The 19,474-nt window shown below is 32.4% G+C and overlaps 1 protein-coding gene across 1 annotated transcript in view; it reads right to left on the bottom strand.

The window, feature by feature from the left end:
* Positions 1-13,983, bottom strand: part of LOC113509255 (nephrin) — a 530,072-nt gene extending 516,089 nt beyond the window's left edge. Inside the window, exon 1 of the mRNA XM_052902625.1 lies at positions 13,607-13,983. The gene's annotated coding sequence lies outside the window, so the exon portion shown is untranslated. The remainder of the gene's footprint in view (positions 1-13,606) is intronic.
* Between the last annotated feature and the right edge of the window lie 5,491 nt (positions 13,984-19,474).

The raw sequence follows: 19,474 nt of genomic DNA, 5'->3' as shown, positions 1-19,474 counted from the left end.
ACATTTTTAAAGAGCGAAAGAGGCAAAGTAGAAGATTCGTTTCATTAGGTCTCTATTAGAGTGTACCCATTATTCATTAGTGGAATGGCGTTTGGGTAAAATTTTAAGAACTTAAACAGTTATAATGGAAATTTTTGTGATCATTAAAGTATACCTACGTCAGAGTAAACTTGAACAACAGGTTAAACTTAATTGACAAATGTAACTATACAATAAGTGATTGTACAAACGATGTTGAACTATAATTATTGGAAAACATAATATATTGACAATACGAACTTGACATAATTTTGACATTCGTAATGAATATAGGACAGTTTTATAAAAATAATTTTATTACTTTTTATAATAATAATAAATGTATAATATGTAACTTTAATTGAAATATAAAAAATAATAATAGATTAATTCAAATATGTATTTGCATGTCTGTAAATAATACATCTATATAACATAAATAACCATACCATCTATTATGTACTACTTTTATAACAAATAAATTAAATTAATTAAAAAAAATATATATATTTTTGTACATAATCTCCTATCAATCCTGTTGTTCTGATGTATGTTGTCTTTCTATGATCGATGTGATTTAGATCTGTGGTAACGTGATGTATTTTCAACCGACTCCAAAAAAGGAGGGTTTTCAATTCGTTTGTCTTTTTCTTTGTAAGATTATTAACTCATTATAATTTCATTTTTAAATCGATTTACATACTTAATGATTGATTTCACAGAAAATATATCTATTTTTCGATTTTGTTTTGAAATCAATATAACTGGATTTGCCACAAATAAAATCTTTTTGTAAAACACAATATTAAATTACACACATATATTTTTTTATACAACTTAGTATGGCAAACAAGCTGACAGTCCACCTGATGGAACGTGGTAACTGTCGCCTATAGACATAAGCAGTACCATGAACATAATAGAGTATACTGTTTCGCCCATGATACTCCTCATGCGTTGCAATTCCTGAGAACTCGGGTGTTATTCCTCTGTACATAGCTGTGGGGATCAACAAAAAAACATTAAAATAATAAAATCATATATACTGTGTTTATATGGCATTTTTCGTCTTTTTTAACTTTTTTTTACAACACAGGGGACAAACGAGCATGCGGCTCACCTGATGGTAAGTGACTATCGCCACCCATGATCACCCGCAACACCAGAGACATTGCAGGTGTGCTGCCGGCTTTTTAACCTTTTTAGTGCCATTGATTTTTACTTATATCTACTTAAAAATGCCAAAGAAATCTTCATCGTGTTGATGTCATTTACCCTTGTCTCTAAAAAAACTGTATCTCCTCCAAAATATATTCAATTTTAATATTTTTTTTTTTACAGCAAACTAAACAGCGACTGATTTCACGAGCGCTATGACGCTCGTGGCACTTTTAGTTGCAATGCGCACGAGCGCGATGGCGCTCGACGGCACTCAAAAATGGTAAAAAAGGAATATGCTCTTTTCTTGAAGGTTATGATGTCGTATCGGACTTATGTTTTTCCAGTAGAATTCGCCCGTTGACTCACTTAAAAGAATGCTAATATTTTTATCCTTAAATGAAACATACTATAGTGATATGGTAACGTCACTTAAGATACGTACCTTGAACACAACAAATTGTTTGAAATGACTATCTAATATCATATTCCACATTTGCACGTAGCAGTTAATATAAAAGAGATATTGTGAACGATTAATACCTGAGTATTCGTCACGTAAATCTAAAGTACACCAGTTTACCACCAACGAGTGTGTTTTACTGTCCCTCAACCTCCCTCACTATAATAAAGGTATCTACCACACACTAAGTAACTTTTCACGATTAAGTTACAAGCAGACGATATTAATTTACACTCATGTTTAGCGCCAATTAGTTCTAATTTCACTATCATTAGTTTTTTATAAATAAGAGAAAATAAAGTTGGCTTTTTTTTTTAATTTACAACTTTAATAATTCGCTTTTTCTACACAAAAATATACCATTCGAATTTAACAAAAGCAATTACACGTTTTAACTACTTGGTACAAATTTAAACAGACTCCCAACGGAATGAATAATTAATATTAATCAAACATCAATTAATAGAGCGAAATAGAAAGTATGTTTTGAAAATATAACTAAGTAAGGAAATTTTCTAACGATATATTTTTTTTTTACAACACAGGGGGCAAACGAGCATGCGGCTCAACTGATGGTAAGTGACTACCGCCGCCCATGGTCACCCACAACACCTACGGCATTGCAGGTGAGCTGCCGGCCTTTAAATATAATGAAGAACTAAATAAAATACTAAATATAATATATTTACATATAATGAAGAACTATTTTAGGCAGAAACAATGGAACGCCAAATGCTTCGATTCATATATTTTCGACTTTTCCACATATCAATCTTGTCATACACGTAATAAATTACGGATTTAATTTGATTATTTCAGCACGTCGCCTATTTGGTCGACATAAATATAATATATTTCATATAATGAAGAACTATTTTAATTAATATTAAACGACATATATTTGACTTTGAAATAAATTATACCATGTAATAAATTAAGTTATTGATTATTTAAGAAACGGACATCAGTTGTGGTAAGATGTTATTTCGATTTTAAAGTTAAATTACTTAACTAATTTTGGTAAAATGTATATGGGATCAATCTATAAGTATAGGGAGACTTTGTACAAAAGTCGATTGCTTGGATACCTCTGTTCCATTCGTGATTCAACCGTGAAGCAGTTTGTTTGCATGGCTTTTTTTTTATTTTATTATATGGCGTGAAAAACTGGGTACAAAAGATTTAAATTTTCACGCTTTTACGATCAACCCCTCAGTTTTTTAATGACAACGATTTTTATATCAGGGGCGAAGATGACAATCTGTTATGTCCATGGTACTGTATATTTTCAGTATCGACGGTTACTACTTTAATAATCATATGGGCCGTCAGCTTGTTTACCATTCTAAGTTGTATATATATATATATATATATATATATATATATATATATATATATATATATATATATATATATATATATATATATACCCTTAGAGAGTGATCGTGGTTTTTATGAAGATATGATTCTCTCCTTCGCGACTGAGGTCCTCGCAATGCGTCTCCATCTATTTCTGCTCACAGCCGAGCGAGAGCATTCCATAATAGACTGCTGTGTAACCGTTTCGATGAGGTCAGTCCATCGCGTTGGTGATCTACCCCGAGAACGTCTGCCTTGTACCAACCCTTGGACAATTAGATGTTCCATACAGATTTCTTTCCGGATGATATGGCCGAAGCACTTGAGAATTCGTATTTGAATAGTCGACGATAATCTCTCTCTGATTTTCAGTTCGTTAATTATAAAATAACAAACATAAAAAAAATATAACCGAATTAAAAAGCCCCTTCTTTTTGATGTTGGTTGAAAAAGGGATACTAAGAAATGACACTTGCGCGAATTTTAGCTGAGTATTACATCGCTGAACAGTTAGGACTGGCTACTAAACTTTAACTCTTTGTTGCTACTTCAAACACAGACTTCGCAGACGCTGACATCATGATCATGACGCTGATCATCAGCGTCAAACTTTGAACAAACATCAATCATCAATAGGTACTAATAACCGAAGCTTCCAATTATTGCGTAATACTATTCCAGAGGATTTTCCAATTCGAGTTAATACCTTATACTCATAATAGTATAAATGTGAAAGTGAGTTTATTTGTTTATTACGTTACAGCGCCTTAACCACTTAATCGAACACTATAAAATTTTCGCTCTTGAATAGTTTCTTAATAAATAAAAAAATCTCTTTTTATTCTTGATGCTATCTTTCATATTTCGAGCTAACCTGTCACCCGTACCCAATAGCGAGAATTAGTCACTCTGTAATATAGGTAAACTACTAAAAACTACTAAAAAAAAACATTATGAAATTTTATATACACGTATTACATTGGATGAAGTAGGATATAGGCTAATTTTTATCCCGGTCGGCTAACATATTCTGAACATATGAATGAAGTCGCAGGTAAAAACTAGTAGTCTTTAAAATGGAGTCTATTAAAAAAGACGTGTTTTCGGTTCTTCGGGATCTTAAACCTTTTGCAATGCACGGACCACTTTCACAATTTGAACAATCCCACGGACCCTTGTCAATAAACATTTTAGTTAGGTCCTAAAAATTAGGAATCGAAACAAAGGCTTCTATAAAATATTTTTATCTTATTAAAAAAAACTTTTTATTAGTAGTTTTATTGTTATTATTATATATTTATTAAATTCGCCGCCTGAAGACAACGATGCGTCTCGTCGACTTCACAATTTCTTAATATTTTTACAGTTTACTGACCTACTGATAAACATGCTACGGACCCTTAAAGGTTCCTTAAAGTGTGGTCCATTTTAAGAAACCCTGTATTAATTCAAGATTTTTTTTATTATTTCAGCCGTTGACTGTCCACTGCTGGGCATAAGCCTTCCCCATAAGGAGAGTTCTACAAGATCAAGATTGTCAATGTGTAAATAATTTCTAGTGTGTAGTGTCAAATGGCTAAATAAATAAATAAATACAGTCCCTCAAAATTGAAATCCCCTGGATTTCGAAATTGCTCGTTAACTCTTCGTCGAGTTATTCTAAATTTCAAAATTCCTTATTATTTCCAACATTGATTCGCATCGTCCTAACAATTTACATAACACAATAACCATCGAATAATACGTTTTAAATATCAAAATTACCCATGAATTTTGAGGAGACTTCAAGTGTATTTTCTTTACTAAAACTTTGCGTTCCAATGTTTTGAACCTCCCACTTTGGTTACAAGGTCGAAACTTTGCGAGCACCGTCGGAGCGGGAAACATCAATGGATAAGTTGACGCAACTCGGGTTGCGAAATTGGAAAGTAATCGATGAGGTGCGAGCCAATTGGATGCTGTAACTGGGCCCCTAACTTTGCGATCAAACATTTAAATATTACATTATTTGCGCTTATTTCCCCTAAAGACAATGCGGTGTTCTTATGTTAATAATACATGCGTTGTTTATTGAGAGAGGAAAATTAACAATTGATAATAAGTGTGCGGTTTTTTTAATGGGTCAAGGTGAAATGGTAACCCCGCTTGCGCTATCGATATACACTGACGAGGTACCAATGAGAGATGATAGGTGAGGCTGAAAGCAGGCCATATGACCCATCGTGACCAATTTATCAGTAATTAAGTACGGTGGTTCCCAAGGGAAGCCACGTGTAGTTCGACTTGTTAGAGTATATACGTAGATAGCAATGGGGCTGTTAGATCCTATTACTAACAATCCCTTTCCCCCCAAAAGTGTGCAGTTTATTGTGCAAAACGTGCACATAGTAGTTTAGCACTTATTTTATTATCCGACTTCAAAAAAAGAAGGATTTTTCATGTTTGTTACCTCATAACTCCGTCAGTACTAAACCGATTTGAAAAATTCTTCTTTTGTTTGAAAAGATATACTTACAAATTAGTTCCATAGAAATTTTATCAAATTCAGTTCAGTAGTTTAGTTTTAAAATAAAAATAATTGGTTTTTCTACAATTTAAGCTGGTTTTTTTTTGTGAAACACAATCTTGGATTACTTTTAATTAAACGTAAGAAACGGTTGCAATAAAAAAAAAACGAAAGCAAAATAAACTAAACAACTAAAAAGAACTTTGATTAAAAAAAAAACAATCGTAACAGATTATACTTACGAACGAGGAGAAGTTTTGTAGATACGATAGATTAAAAATATTTTAATTTATAACGCGGAATCGTGTGTACACAAGTGAACTTTGCTTCGAAATAAACAGTTTTCTGCTTCGAAATAAACAGTTTTTTGCTTCGAAATAAACAGTTTTTTGCTTCAAAAACGAAAACGGATTCCAAAAGGCATTATGAAAATAAATTTAAAATTGGACGATCTAATCATATGACCATAAAAATACAGACAAACTGTGAACCTTCTCGTTTCGAAAGTTGTTTAAAAATAATACAAAATATTTGAATCATCATATATCTTTTTTGCTATTATTTTAGGATGAACATGAGAAGGTGGGTCTGAATCGAAATAATGTTTAGGTTAGCATGTTTACATTGTAGATTATTTATAATCCCCCGTAATATTATACAATTTCTCGATGATTCTACATGTCCGAATATTATATATATATTTTTTTTACAACAAAGGCAAGCGAGCTAGCGGCGCACCTGATGGTAAATGACTACCGCTGCCCTTGATCACCCACAACACCAACGGCACTGTAGGTGTGTTGTCAGCCTTTTAAAAAGTAACATGCTCGTTTCTTGAAGGTTATGATGTCGTATCGGTTCGAAAATACAGCTGCTGGAACTAATACCTTTTTGCATAGATTTAGCCGCGTATATAGTTGTCTATAGTTCTCATGAAAAAAATAGCCTATCTTAAGGTAGTTACAGCTACATTCATAGCTATCTATCAATCTTCACGCTAAGACCCTTACAGGTAAGGCAGAGAAAACCGAGTGCCAAATATCTCTATCCTTAGATATACTTAGATTTCTTACTAAACTCATACGCAAATGCGGATTCAGAAGACTTTATTCCTTTTTTCAAATAGTCTACAATTTCTAATTAAACCTTTCTATATTTACAGAATTAATTTTAAAAAATAACACATTACTGCTACTTATAAGAAAAATATAACCAAAAAGAAGCAGGAAATAGTACCAATTGGACAGTAAATTGAATAAACAAATTTAAAACAGAAAAGGGGATTAGACGACAATCACTTACCTATTTTCTTTTTTTTTTTTTTAATTAAACGACGTTAATTTAAATGCATATCAAACCCTATAAACTGGCAATTACCCGCTTACTCTTGACCTATTTAAAATAAAATCATTCCTCGTCTGCCTAATTAATCAGAAAGGGAACGTAACAGCGTTACAGATGCTCGGTACGTTCCATTTCGGGTGCGTAATTCTCAAAATCGGTTTTCACCAAAAGCAGACATATTTTCAAAGCTCTTTGTCATCAATTCGGGTTTTTATTAAGTAAGCCTCTATTAGGATTCCCTCTACGTGGGACCAATGGCAGTAAGCTCAGTAATTTGCCTCGAGATCTCGTTACGGTCACATGCCCGCCCATATACGCCTTGTTCACGTTTGTCGTCAAATTTTGGAAATATTAATACTATTTAAAAGACTGTTTTATTATATTCTATTTTGTCTATTAGTTACTTATTTTTTATTTAGTATTATTATAACAAGTATTAACTGTCCACTGATGGGGGGAAAGGGATTGTTAGTAATGGAGACTGAGAATTCCATTGCTAGCAATATACCCAACCAGATCGACCTCCTCGCGGTTCCCCTTGGAAACTATCATGGTTAATTCCTGATGAATTCATCATGATGGGCTAAGTGGCCTGTTTTCATTCTCATGTATTACCCTTCACTGGTGCTCCGCCAGCGTATGCCGTTAGCGCAGGCGGAGTTATCATTCCATTTTCACTCATAAAAAAAAAATACTCTCCACTGCTAAACATAGCCTCTTCTTAAGGATGTTTTGTGAGTAGTTACCACGCTTGGTATGCACACTTGCAACCACAGTTAAGTTTTAGTGATGTTGTAAGAGGACGCTGCTGCCCATCCGTTGACTATTAAATCCCCTTAGTCGCCTTTACGATAACCGTGGGAAAGAAAGGGGTAAATATTAAATATATAGAAAGGGGTATATATTTTACAACACAGGGGGCAAACGAGCATGCGGCTCACCTGATGGTAAGTGACTACCGCCGCCCATGGTCACCCACAACACCTACGGTATTGCAGGTGTGCTGCCAGCCTTTTAAAAAGGAATATGCTTTTTTCTTGAAGGTTATGTTGTCGTATCGGTTCGGAAATACTGCTGCTGGAAGTTGATTCCAAAGAGCACGCACGGTGGAGGACTACCACTCGTCCAGATGGTTGAGATGAAATTTTAGTTTATGGCGGGTTGTACGACTAATAATGTATATTAATATATTTTAGTTGGTCTTAACATGAATTATTTAATAACAAATAGTCCATTTACTTCACTTGATGTTTTAACCGAGTTACAACTATGTACACCACGATTAATGCAACTTAGTCAAGTCGACTGGGATAAACATTTTATTCTCCATTAAATAATTCGCGTTTTTTTTTATGACCTTCCAAACTATACTAATAATGTAATAATAAATAAAATTTTGTTTAAAAGTAACCAATAGACAAAATACAATTAGATAAAATTTTTAATTGTAATAATATTTCCAAAATCTGACAATCCCTTTCCCCCTAAAGTAATAATTCGCGTTATGACCTGCCAAACTATACTAATAATGTAATAATAAATAAAATTTTGTTTAAAAGTAACCAATAAAAAATACATATATAATATAATTAATAAAATATTTCCATCTGTTGTTCAGACTGTATTTTGGTTTTTGTATTCCCATGTAAAAAAAAAATATAATATAATTAATAAATTTATCTGTTGTTCAGACTGTATTTTGGTTTTTGTATTCCAAATATTAACGCTTCTAAATTTTCCTTTGTTTTTGAGTACACAATTATTCATATATTATTAATGTTTCTTCACCAATAATTATATTTTTGAACCGATTTTGATAATCATTTATTCAATGCATAGAGTGTTTTTTTATATACAACTTTGAATGACATGTTATATTCTTTAAGTGATGCAAAAAAAGAGTAAATTAATTAAATTTAATTATTAAATAACCGCTATTCTGGTAATACAACATAATATACGAGAATTTTAATATAAAATAATAATACCATCAATAGTGTAAGGTTTGTATAACCTAACTCGATATTAATGTCTCTCACTGAGCCACCAACTAATTGAAAATGAGTTATGAAACTTCGTAATTACATACATATGTATGTATATCCAATTGTATGTAGTTGGGAGCGTTTCATAATTTATTGAAGACTTGGAACTAGTTTGGAACTCGATCCTATTGTTTTGTTTTGTGGATAGCTACTTGAGGCTATTGTATCTAAATGTATTGTTTATATATTTAGGATGATTATTATATATATTTATATATGAGATTAAGCATATATGTAATATCTAAACACTCACTTAAATGGAATATTAAATTAACATATATAATACATATGTGAATAGAACTAGCAAACTTGAAGGATAAACTACTAGTGAATTAATGTGATGGGACTTTACACATAGCTCAAACAACCTACGACTCCTAAATAAAACCTTGTTTCCTATTATGTTAATACGAAAATATATAAATACGAAAGTCTATAAGAATGAATGGACATTTGTTATTCTTTCACGCAAAAACCACTAAATTAATTTTATTGAAATTTGATACAAAAGTAGGTTTTTATTTATTTTATTTATTTATTATTAATAAACTACATTACAAAAAAGTCTGGTTTTTATACCGTCTTTTAAGACGGACTTAATGCTATATAGCATTCTCTCGCAGTCAACCTTTGGCAAATCAGAAATATAATTATGCAGTAAAAAAATTGATAATTTTTGCAGATAAAAAAATACACGTACGTATCGATAGGTTTACTGCATTGATTGATGCAGGCGGAGTTTCCAGATACAGCTAGTGTTCTTATACAGCGACACTGTATATGAAATCATAATATAGCACGACCTGCCACTAGATTGTGCGACGATTTCAAGGGACTAATGGATGCATATGACTCAAGATCCTTATAGCAGTCTAGGAGAGCTGTCTATATTCTGTATTAAGAAATGTACATGAACTTAAAGTGATATTATACGAGTAATATCTAAATTTATATGCACACATACAATTGAATGCCTCATACACACACACACACACACACACACACGCACATGCACACACACACGCACGCACGCACGCACGCACGTACGCACGCACGCACGCAGCGCGCGCTCACGCACACACACACAAACTCATACATACATACATAAACTATTATAAATTTTTATACATATTTATATTAAAATTATAATATATATAATATAATATACATTCAAACACTGTAGTGGAAATATCAAAAATTCAAAATCATTGTAAAAGTGTATATAATTTAGTAGGTTCCCCAGATACAGGCTCGACCTATATGGGGGTCTTAGTTAAGCAATTCTGTAAGTTAGTGTTTTGAATGAAGATTATTATTATTATATACACAGATATTTAGTTCCATCCACTTTTATAACTAAATTTCATATATACATGGTCGATATTTCTGCTATATGATCATGAATTCGTAACAGGTAAATCTAAGGCCTCCTCGGTATTTATATTTGTCCACTACGCATTGTGATAAATGTTTCGACATCCTTTGATCCGTTACACTCTTTCCACATTCCCCAATCAACACACCAACAGACACGTCACTATAGAATATAACACCCTTTTTCCATTTTTACGCCGATAATATTTGTACTTTTTGTTTTCTGCTTTACTCTTCAAAAAAAAGGGTAAAGAGGTTTTTTCAGAGTCGGCAATGCGCCTGTAAATATAGGCTACCGTAACTGCTTGCCATCAGGAAAGCAGTATACTCGTTTCCAGCCTCAATGTTATAAAAAAAATTAAAAAAATAATGGATAAAAATAATTTAAGATTTTGTTCCACAAACTTCTATGGTAGCTAAACCAGTTACTTTGATTTAAAAGATGAATTACTAAGCCAACTTTGATAAATCCAATCCAATTTTTCAAATCGGTTTATAACTGATGATATAAAAAGATAACAAACATAAAAAAAAATACTAGCAAATTGAAAACCTCCTCCTTTTTTGAAGTCGGCTAAAGAAAAACAAATATTTATATTAATCTGTCATAAGATCGTTCTCATTTATTTCTAAACTAAAATTTATATTATAAAATATGTTACTAAATTAAAAACACGTTACAAGCATTTTAAACTGTTGATTTAAATATAATTTCTCAACCGTCTTCAAAAACAAGATTCTCAGTTCAACTGCATTATTTTTATTTTTTTATTGCATATATTATGCATTCTATATGTTTACCAATTATAACTCATTATTGAATAATTTTTGTTTTTGTAAATCCTCAATTTGAAATAACCAATAATCTGATCAAAAGACAAGTATATGTTAGTTACCAGAGGGAGACTTTGTACAAAAGTCGATTGCTTGGGTGCCTCTGTCCCATTCGTGTTTCAACCGTGAAGCAGTTGTGTTTGCATGGCTGTGTTTCGGTTTGAAGGGTGGGATATGGCGTGAATTTACAGGGTACAGAGGAATAACACCTGAGTCCTCAGGAATGGCAACGCAAGGGGGTATCATGGGCGAAACAGTATACTCTGTCATGTCCATGGTACTGCTCATGTCTATAGGCGACGGTTACCACCTTCCATCAGGTGGGCCGTCAGCTCGTTTGCCATTCTAAATTGTATAAAAAATAATAGATTTAATAACCTGTCAGAAAATAATTTCATGATAACTTATTATTCTGTATCACCTCAAAGAAATATAATTGATTCTAGCTAAAACCCTAAAAGTGATATTTTATTAAAATAATAAAGAAAAAAAAAAAACAAAGTAATTCGTATTACATCTTGTTTTCTATTATCTATTTTACTAATTTACATCTGAAGCTTCTTCCGAGAAACCAAGGCATATTAATAGACCGGAATAAAATGTCACTTATTACAAATAGTTGGGCCGTCCTTCTGTTCACTAACTTAACTACAAGAGATAACAAACTCACTTCCATATATATTTATTTATTTATTTACTCTTTATTGTACCACTTAAAGAATAATACGAAGATACATACGTATTACGCTTGTGAAATACAAAAGACACAGCATTTATCATGTTACTTATTAATTTTGTAATAAATAATGTAACATTATTTACTTATCAAGATGTACACTCGATAATTATGTTACCAAAGTCCATATAATCTTAATAATTATTGCGCTAACAAATTGTTATATTCCCAAGATTTAAATATTGTATAAGAAGTAACTCTCACCATACAACTTGCTTAGGTAAACATTTCAGAACAAAGCATACCAGTTGCATTACACCGAACAAAGCAATGCACTAGCGCTGACCGCAAATTCTTTAAATATTCATTCTAATTCACCAGTTGTTCTAGATAAGTAATAATTACATAAGCTATTGTTCTTGTCGTAGTAAAAAAAATATAACTGGCTGGACACAAACATTAAACCATAGAGCGAATCACGTTATTCAAGAGTCGCCACTGCTCTTTTATTAACGGAATTGATAAATGAATCTATGTAGCCATCGCCACGCGTGAAGATAATAAATTAATATTCATAATTTTGTGCAACTATTTCGAATATAGTTGTGTCCAAAACATTAGTAGATATAATAGAAAACGCAGGTGCTTTATAGAATAAAATTTTCAGTTCAATGAATTGCTTGCAAAGATTTGAATTTGACTGACTCGGGCCTGGTGTAAACGTAAATAAAGAAAATCTGACCTAAAATGTCACAGTCGATATTTTTTTTACCTTGAAAAGACTAATAAATAAAGTGAATTAGACGCTGTTATTTCTATTGAAAAGTTTACTCCATTCTATACGAGTTATAACAAAATTACATTCAGTTTTTTTTACGGAAAAGTTAAATTATTTTACCTGCTCCCACAAAATACAACTGAAAGTTAACTACAATTTTTATTTAAATTGATCCATTTGCCCCATTTGTGTATTGTTATTCACTATTCTATTGTATGATTATGTATTACTTTATATATGTTGATTACAATGAAATAGTTTGAATTAGAAACTGGCAAACTTTAAAATACAATTTTTCCATTATCTTTTTATTACTATGACTTATATTAATTAAATATAATAAATAAAATAATTTATTCGTAATATCCATAGAGTATAATGTAATGTACAATTTGTGAAATTTAAACATAATAAATTGTAATTATTCATTGCACAGCATTTTAACATACTCGTATTATTTAAGTGATGTTTATTTAACACGTAATATGAACACATCAAAATTTTTTAAACCCCTCTAACTTTGTAACGTATATATGCCATTGTATATATGGTATTCCCCTAATTTTGTTCTTATACAGTGTTCACCTAATTCTGTGGCTGAACTTGTTGAGCTATATGTACGTACGGATTTTGAAAATTTGTGGGTATTCATCGACATTTGATGCCGGCTGCACCTTCTATCAAACTCCGTATTATTATCATAAAATATATTTAATAATATTACAAAATATACTGAATAGTAATCAAAGTTGTTAGGTATGGTGAAAATAAACCATTTACCTAGCGACGTTACGTTCCATTAACCTTTCATTGAAGGACACGCAGGCTCTAATTTTTAAAGCTTTCACTAAAATGTACATACATTTAGAATTTTCGTGAGCTCGGCCGTAATGACCTTTTTGCGTACTGGCGCCCAACGTGGGACTACAAGGAAACGTGCCTTTGATGGCTGTTTATGGGTTCTCCTTTGATATTTCATATTCTTATTTACCATTTTAAATGTATCATTACATTTTGTGATACATCAAATAAAATATAGATCCCAACTCACCTCAAAGTGTAAAGTCCATGAGTCGTGTAGCACTGATTTATTCATAACATACAGAATGTTATTGCAGCGTTTTGAAACTGCTCTATTCTCTTCTATAAACAATTTTATAGTGCTTGGTTAACCAATGAAACTGTATTATTTACGCTTTCACATACGAGCTAATCGCGGCGAACTTAGTACGAGATGTTACTTTATAGGAAATATTTATTAATCGGAGATGAATGCACGTCTGTTAAGCGATTGGCACACGTCATACACATGTCGTTATCCACTGCACAAACACTTCACAGTATAAGCGGCAATTCGTGAACACTGTTCGCTCGGTACGATACTATATCGGATAGAAGTACGCGACGACACGACCGTAAGGCGCGGGATCGCGGGCACTACTGAGCTCGCTCCGCGCAAGCCGCAAAGGAACCGTGTCAAAGACTATGACGTTTTTGAGTAGGTAGGTAGAAGTGTCAACATTCGTGTACTACAGTTTATAAGATTTTTCTATAAAGAAAAGGGAACTTCAATCATAATCCGATATAAAGGACTAAACCATGCAGATACCACAAAATTTCTTAACTTTTTTTTATAAAACTTAGAACGGCAAATAGTTGATGGCCCATCTGATATAAAGTGGTAACTATCGCCTATAGACATGAGCAGTACCATGGACAAAACAGAGTATACTGTTTCGTCCATGATACCCCCATGCGTTGCCATTCCTGAGGACTCAGATATTATTCCTCTGTACCCTCTAAATTCACGCTATTTAACGCCAAATTAACTTACATTTTAACAGAATTAGGATGGGTAAAAATTTTATCGAATTCAAAAAATAATTACAAAAATCTGTTAATATTTAACAAAATATTTTGTAACAAAAAAAATCAGCTATTTTAAAACTTAATCAATTCAAAATCGCTTAAAAATTTATATTATTTGCTCATAATAATTTTATATACATAACAAGACATATCATATATCAAGTTGTAATGTCAGTTGTACCAATATAATATGAGTATATATATAGTATATGTATTTGAAATGTATCTGTAGGATTGAGAAGACTCTTTTCAATTTGATATACCTTTATTTAGTAGGCATTTTATTGTATTATAAAGTCTTTATTGTACATTATTTAGTATTTTTTATCCTAATACGATTGACCTGTCATTTTAGAATTATAAATACTATAATTTTATCATTATCATCGTCATCGCTATCATATCAGACGTTAACTATCCACTGCTGAACATACGCCTCCCCTTTGGAATAGTTCTCTTTTTTTTTTTGAAAAATATAATGCGGGAACGAATTATACCTGCACGTCCAGTGCTGTGCAATTCGGTGCTTGCCAAACAATCAATATAAGAATTATTGAAGTTTAATTTTCATATTTTAATAATAATAATGCTTACCTTTTAGACTTTAAAAGGAAGAGGAAGACCGAGGATTAACTACATGGGACAGATAAAAGAAACACTAAGTGTCATGTCGTATAGGGAGGTCAAGGATATGGCCTGGGATAGAGCTGGCTGGAAGAAGATGCATGAATTAGTTGCACCGACAAGAGGAAACTCTTAAATGAAAAGAAGACCTTTTAGACATCTCCATACCAAACACTGAAAAGCTGAGACAGAAACATAAAGAGAAGATTCAGAAATACTTACCTCTTTACGAAGAAATAAAAGATATGTGGCACCAAAAGAACATTGATATAATACCGATTATCATATCTTCTACTGGCATTATCCCAAAATCTCTACCTAACCCACTAAACAAACTGCGCCTTTATAAAACATTCTTCATTGAACTCCAAAAATCAATAGTGCTCAATTAGTTAAGAAATTTTTAAATAGTTCCATTGCTAACATTCCCACTGAATAAAATAAAATATGAGAACAAGTGACTTGATAATAAACCCGTCCTTGTCTCTAAACAATCAGCTATAAACTGAGAAATAATACATGTACATAATAATAACAATAATAATTCCTTAACGAAGCAAAACGCCAAACACATTCATAATCTTATTATTTTTTTTAATTTGGAATTCCAGAAATAATTATTGTCATCTATAAACAATACAGCAATTAACTTGGACATTTCGTGAACGTTAACGAATTAATTAAATCTGAAACAATTAATTCTTGATAATTAAAATGTATGTCAATACAAATCGTAGGAATGAAACGGAAATATAATACCAGAGGGAGACTTCGTACAAAAGTTGTTTGCTTGGGCACCTCTGTCCTATCCGTGTTTCTACCGTGAAGCAGTTGTGTTTACATGGTTGTGTTTCGATTTGAAGAGTGGGATATTGCAGTGAATTTACAAGATACAAAGGAATAACATCTGAGTCCTCAGGATTGGCAACGCATGGGGGGTATCATGGGCGAAACAGTATACTCTGTTATGTGCATAGTACTGCTCACGTCTATAGGTGACGGTTACCACTTTCCATCAGGTAAGCTGATAGCTTGTTTGCCATCCTCAGTTGCATAAAAAAAAACCTTCATAATAATAAAAACTAGCTGTTATGATATATATGTTATAACCGCGACTCTGTCTACGTAGACTTTCAGTGAAACAAATAAATGTGACAATGTCACAGACAAACTCGACTGTCACATTTCACAAATTGTTAACAATTTATCCATACTAACATTATGTAATCTATAGCATTAATATATTTGAGAACAACACAGAAACGAACAGAAATCATTGGCCTCCTTATTTTACTAGTAAAACAAAATATTCTTGACAAAAATATGGATTTAAATAGAAAAAAAAAATTACTCCTTATACTAGCTCGATTACTGAGCAGACTGTAGTATTGAAGACTCAAAATTTTTTGTCATTCCTCCACCTAAATTTCAATTCCACTGGTGGAAACTAGTGGAAACACTTTTCATCCTCACCTATCACCTCTCACTGGTACCCCGCCCGTGTATACCGATAGCGCAGGCGGAGTTACTATGCCAATTATACCTATTAAAAAAAAAAAGTAAACAAAATGGTGATAAAATTAATGTTTTTTTAAGAAAGTCACATCCCTATAAATATTGTAATACCCTTCAATCGCGTTTTAATACCGAATCCTAACTTAAGACGAACAAACAAAATGGTCGACTCAGTCCAACGTCTACCGCGAAACACTGTAAAACGAGTTGCTTTTTTGTGCCTACCTTGATCAAAACGTACCTACTGTGTGAAGAACTCCTGTACCTCTGGATATTGTTTATTGATCGATCCCAAGTATCGCGAGTGATTACGTACATATATATATATATATATATATATATATATATATATATATATATATATTGGTTTTTATAAGTAGACTAAAATAGACCAGTGCAGTTGTGATTTTCACGTGGCATGGATTCCTGAAACCTGATGCATCCTGAGCGTATACCGCCTACGCTAAATCTGCAGTCAAGGTACCATTTTATGACCTACAAACTGCTTTATGGGACTTAGAATTCGAGCCCAGCCTAGGTCTGATATTTCTACTTTCGTTTTTACGTGTGTTAAAATAATTGCCATTTAAATCGACCACTTTTCTTAACAAATGTAAAGCATGAAAATATGCCCTATTTGCACAAAAAAAGTAATTAAAAATGAGTTCAAAATTGATTCATCGTAAATTTAAACTTTTGTCTTTTTAAAGTTTTACACCAATGAAATACAAATGAACTTATGGTAGATATATTTTCATCCGTCCGTCCTTCTACCACAGTGATTTATCTTAGATAATTTTGGATATGATTCAGTGTTAATATTTTTTTTATTTTCTTTTTTAGAGTGGTCCTCTTAACGTTTAAAAATTAAAAAGTAGAAAGAACTTTTGTTGATAAAATATGCGAAAACAATAAATGATAAAAATTATATTAAATTGAATAAACCTATAGGTTTTATAGACTAAACAAATTTACATGCCAACAATACCAACTGTTTATATAATGTGGCAATTCGCAATTAGAGTCACAGCGCTCACAGTCTGTCGCCACGCAAACTTATGGTAGACAAATATTTTTCTTCTTCTAAATCTTTTTTTGATTCGCAATTGTATTAACTCCGACACATCTGCCGCCTCATTCTTTGACTTCACTCACGACATACGTTACTAATCGCACTCACAGATTGACAAATGAAATTTTTATCACTGCACCCTTACACTCGGCCCTAATGATGCTGTGTGCATTACAAAGATATCTCGCGGATACCGTCTAGCACACATACATCTAACGTATATGAGCATCCCCAAACATAAACCGCCCACCAATGAGGATTGAGATAACTACACACACACGCAAAGCTAAATTATAGTGACAGCACACAAGCGAAATTCTCTCGCCTTCAAGTTAAGAGCAAATGTGTAAACGGCAGAGATTGGCGTTTCTTTGACTCTTTACAGTAGTCCGAGGGAGGTCTAAATAGGATGCAAACACAGATAAAGCAGAGTCGAATGAATGAAATATTAGTGTGTCTACGAGGGAACCGGGGGCTACAGACTTGCATAATGTAGTCAAAATGTAGCACGCCGAGCATATTTCTCTTAAAATAGTGTTTATGCAATTTCTAAATGTATTTTTATACTAGATTAAAAGATATATAGAATAGTGCTACACTATTATATGAATTGTCAAGTTGTCGAAGTGAAATACCTGGAGGTTAGTTGTCTTGCTATCAATTGCGTTACGCAAAATTCTTTGATCTGCTATTTTTATTTTATAATAATATTCTCTTTAATTCTTAATTGTCAAAAATCGAAAATTAAATATTGCGCTAATTTAGCCATTTGGAGAGGATGGATGAAAGAAGAATTGCGAAAGAGATTTATCGAGCAAGAATGAATGAAAATATCAGTAGGGGCCGCCCTAAACGGATATAATTATGACGACCAAATAGGCGACATGCTGAAGAAGGACCAAATTAAAAGTACCCGTAGCGAGTATTAAAATATTGATGAATGTGGAAAAAGCAAAAGAGGTTTGTTTGAATCGAAGCATTTGGAGTTCTATTGTTTCTGCCTACCCTAATTAGAGACAGGCGTGACAGATACGTATGTACGTATGTATTGTCTTTAAATATAAATAAAATAAAACTATTCCAAACTGTTCTTAATATAGATAATTTGAACGGTAACTTTCGTAGTGTAATTGGCAAGTTGCTTCGCGTAGATGAGATCTGGGTTTTGTTTGCGTGCCAATATCGGAGATAAACTTTTCTAACTCCCTAACTCGGATCCACAGACAAAAAAGTCACTTCATGCTTACCAAAATATATATCTAGTATAGTCGCTGCCTCACTGAGTTGTTTTAATATTTACTACTACTCAAAATTAGCCACTATTAACCATTTACAATTACAATTTAAGTGTGAATAATAAATCCAGAAGAAGACTTTGTACAAAAGTCGTTTTTTTAGCCACGTCTTTCCCATTCGTGTTTCTGTTGTGAACAGTTGTGTTTGCATGGCTGTGTTTCGGTTTAAATAATGGGATATGGTAGTGAATCTACAAGGTACAGAGAAATAACACCTGAGTCCTCAGGAATGGCAACGCATGGGGGGTACTATGGGCGAAATAGTTTACCCTGTTATGTGCATGGTACTGCTCATGTCTATAGGCGATAGTTACCATTTTTCTTTAACCGTGAACCATCAGCTTGTTTCCCATTCTAGATTGCATAAAAAAATCTATTACTATCTATATTATAACCTGCCTTTTTCTTATTTCTATTTCACGCCAAATTGCCAAACCGTATATTAGTTGTCAAGCTACCCAAAACGACTAAATAATCTAAACCAACTATCTGTATTCTATATATCCGTATCTTTCTCTTTCATAGATAGATAGATAGACACATA

Source organism: Galleria mellonella, unplaced genomic scaffold (assembly GCF_026898425.1).
Source record: "Galleria mellonella isolate WM207_F2 unplaced genomic scaffold, CSIRO_AGI_GalMel_v1 utg93, whole genome shotgun sequence".
Taxonomy (NCBI): domain Eukaryota; kingdom Metazoa; phylum Arthropoda; class Insecta; order Lepidoptera; family Pyralidae; genus Galleria; species Galleria mellonella.
Note: the sequence above shows the minus strand (reverse complement) of the source record. Positions and strands in the feature narration are given on the sequence as shown.